Source organism: Larus michahellis, chromosome 22, assembly GCF_964199755.1.
Source record: "Larus michahellis chromosome 22, bLarMic1.1, whole genome shotgun sequence".
Classification (NCBI taxonomy): Eukaryota; Metazoa; Chordata; class Aves; order Charadriiformes; family Laridae; genus Larus; species Larus michahellis.
The window spans coordinates 5,481,037-5,484,759 of NC_133917.1; the positions used below are offsets into that span (position 1 = coordinate 5,481,037).

General features: G+C 49.2%; 1 long non-coding RNA gene across 1 annotated transcript; it reads right to left on the reverse strand.

Annotated features, from left to right (window-relative positions):
- Positions 1-302: 302 nt before the first annotated feature.
- On the reverse strand, positions 303-3,299 carry LOC141733931 (uncharacterized). Its single transcript, XR_012584413.1, has 3 exons — positions 3,146-3,299; positions 2,853-3,022; positions 303-509 (listed from the first exon to the last, which is right to left on the reverse strand). It is a non-coding gene; the product is annotated as an uncharacterized LOC141733931 (long non-coding RNA).
- Between the last annotated feature and the right edge of the window lie 424 nt (positions 3,300-3,723).

Sequence of the window (3,723 nt, forward strand, 5' to 3'; positions counted from 1 at the left end):
TCTGATACAAAACAAAGCGTTACTTTGCCTTGCAGTCCCATTAACAGATGACTGATGGCTATTTTAATAAATGCCTGATTATTCTGGGTGAACAAGAAAGTAAACAAGTCAATAACTTACTTGTAGACACCTATAATATTAAATTATCTATTCAGAAAATACTAATCATAATTAAGATATCTGTCAATCTCTTATTTCCCCTACAAGAATGTGAAAGTATCGATTTAATATAGTGTGTGAAAACAGTGAAGTAATTTTTCTGTTGCTGTTATTATTAACAACTACAGTGAGCAGCCGAGGTAGAAGCTTAGGACGTTTTGTACTTTATTGGCTAACCTAATGCAAAATACCCTACGCTCTGATCCCAGAGAGCCCTTAAAGGCTGAGCAAGTCCTGGTTGCTCCACACACAGCAAACCTGCAGCTGATGCCCTCGAGCTGGGGCGTGTGGCGCTGGAGCAAGGCAGAGATGAAATCTCCAAAGGGTTTCAGAAGGAGGAGAGATACGGCCTGCAGAAAAGAAAAAAAAAAAAAGAAAGAAAGAAAAATGAGGATGAAGAGGAAACTGGGTTGAACTTCAGGTTAAATGCACCAGGTGTCATGAGAAAACATGACTTTTCTTTTCCCCCCTATGTGCTGCTGCTCCCCAGCAGAAAAATGGTCAATGTACATGGCATCCGTCATATAAAAAAAAGGAATAATATTCAGGCAGCTCCATGATCAAGATCTAAGTGGGAATAAGCAAAGGGAGTTGCTGAAACTTCGGTAGTTGGCACCAACGATCAGTGCTCACAGGAACGATCTGAGAGTTCAGGGGTTTGGGAGCCACTTCTAGGAGGAGCCCAGGACAAGCAGCTGAACCCCACCTGGTCCAACCGTGACCCATGGGGTCTGATCACCCATGGTGGGGTTCATCTCGCTGCACCAGACCCACTGAAGCCGTGGGGAAGGAGAGGCTGGATTCACCCCATTCAGCTGAGCCCGTCCCCTCCCTCTTCACAAGGTTTCTTTTAGCAGCCAAAGGCATTAAACACCCCACTAGTCCCTTCCACTTCCACAAAGTTTAAGGAAATGCGAGAAAAGCTGTTTATGCTCAGTGGATCAGCCCTTCCTAGGTCAGCGGGGAATCAATAGCTCACTTGGTCAGAGCAGGGGTAGAGAACATGCTACGAGGACTGCGGCAAGCATCAAAAGACACTGTTTGTGATTGAGAACAATTTTAATAACATCCCTTCCCACAGGAAGTTGAAACAGCTGGAAATAATTCTGGCAGATGTTCAGAATCCAGTAAACACTCTGATTACAGGCGTACAGAAGAAGTGGGTCCCAGAGCTGCCTGCTCTGGCCAGAGTGTCATCACATCGGGGAGGTTCACCACACCCAGTCACACTCAGCTGTCACCTGGGGTGGCCTCTCAATTGGCTTAGAGCTGATAATTAATCCAATCAAGGTCAGACTTTGTGATCAATTGAGTAAATCACTCTTTTGAGTTATTGGAACCTCAATTGCTATCATTAGCTCTGCAGCATCAATAACAGCATCCACAGGACAACAAAAGAGGCGGAGAACAGGTACAGCAGCACAAAAAAGCACCAGAACTTTGGTTATTCTCAGACTAGGAAGAGTCACTTAATGTAGGCATCATGGGATGCCCAACTCTGAAGGTGAGCATTCTGACTCCTCTAAGCCATTTTGGCTCTGTGCAGAGCTGGTGAGGAGATGCAGCCTAGTTCCACCCCCCCTGCCCTGGGCAGGGACACCTCCCACCAGCCCAGGTTGCTCCAAGCCCCATCCAACCTGGCCTTGAACCCCTCCAGGGATGGGGCAGCCACAGCTTCTCTGGGCAACCTGGGCCAGGGGCTCACCACCCTCACAGCCAAGAATTTCTTCCCCACATCTCATCTCAATCTCCCTCTTTCAGTGTAAAACCCTTCCCCCTCGTCCCATGGCTCCCCTCCCTGCTCCAGAGTCCCTCCCCAGCTTTCCTGGAGCCCCTTGAGGGACTGGAAGGGGCTGGAAGGTCTCCCCGGAGCCTTCTCTTCTCCAGGCTGAACCCCCCCAGCTCTCTCAGCCTGTCCCCACAGCAGAGGGGCTCCAGCCCTCCCAGCAGCTCCGGGGCCTCCTCCGGCCCCACTCCAACAGCTCCGTGTCCTTCTGCTGTTGGTGCCCCAGCGCTGGAGGCAGCACTGCAGGGGGGTCTCACAGAGCAGAGGGGCAGAATCACCAAGTCTTTCCCAAACCACGCTCCTTTCCATTCTTCCCACACCAGAAGCAGTCGATAATATACAAGAGTTTTAAATAGTTATTTATTGTCATTGAGAACCTCAGACGGGGCCATCAGTTGCCTGTGGGAGGTGCTGTACAAGCAAAACCAGAGCCACGTTGTCACCAAAACCCCTTTGGAGCCACAGGGATGCTGGCTCTGTACCTTGCAGGGAGATAGACTGCTAATGCTTTGCGGTAGAGAGTAATTTAGATCTATCTTTTATGCATTTAAAATATTTTCTGAGCCCTCTAGTGGTGCGTGGCACAGTCAGTGCTTTAAAAACCATCCAGAGCAGCAGTTTGCTGCACACCTTGGCTTAAAAATAACCACCGAGCCCTCAGCGTGGCCAAAGGATGCCCAGAGCCTGAAGTATCCCATTGCGTCTCCCAGTGCTTTGGTAGCCTGGGCTGAGTAACCTCAGCCATCAGAACCAAGCACAAGGTCAACTCCTCTCTCCCTTTTTCCAATTTTTTTTTTTTATCAGCGCCAATTTTCCTACATAATATTCCATAAAAGAGACCAACCCACCTACCCCCAAATGCCATATCCCCCCACAAGTGTGACAGTTAAAAAATTGCAACTCCTACCTTGAAAAGAACGGAGGCAATGGTTTTGGTGAAGATCTTGAATTGCTCCGTCTCCAGCACTTGCAGCTCCTGATCTTGGGGTCAACATCCAGACTGAGGGGTGCCAGGAAGACTGGGTTCAGGGTGACTTCTTGGGTGCCAGCAGATGGGATGGAGAGGAAATAGCTCACCTTTTTCCAACAAACAACTTGTTTTTACCAAAGAGATTTGCCACACCACCTCAGGAGCACTCAGCACCAATACGCCCTCCCAGCTGAGAGCTTCCAACCTGTAGGAAACACTTTGATTCCCACCATTTCTGGAGAGATTTCTACTGCCGAGCACAAAAACCATTTCTTCCTCAGCCCAAAAGGTGTCAAGCAGGCCGTACTGCTGCCAGGGGTGACACCACCAGAGCCACCCTTGCTCTTGTTCAGCTGCTTCCCTTCAAATGAACAAGGCCATAACACAAAACCAAGCATTCTAAGAGAGGATCAGGCTATTTCCTCTTTATATGTCTGCGAGGCACTGCGCTTGGTCGGGGAGGTGAAAAGAAAGTAATGCAAGCCAGCTGAAGGGCTTGGTTCCTTGGCTGCCAGCCCAGCCTTTTCTCCAGCAGATTTCAAACACCTGAGAGCTTATTCTAGGGACTTCAGAGAGCGGTTTTGTAGGGGAAGAGAAAGGGAGGCTGGTCTGGGGACCTCCAGGACCAGCACGAAGTGGCTGTCCAAGCTTAAGACAAGGACCGGTTCCTGTTTCAGTCGATTCTGGCCCATATTGAACCCTCTGAAGATCAGGAAAGGCAGTGAACCGGTAGCTTGGACAGACTTGCCACAAACACGGTAGTTGGCAAATGCAACACCCCGCTTGTCCTCTCATCTTTCATTGGGCT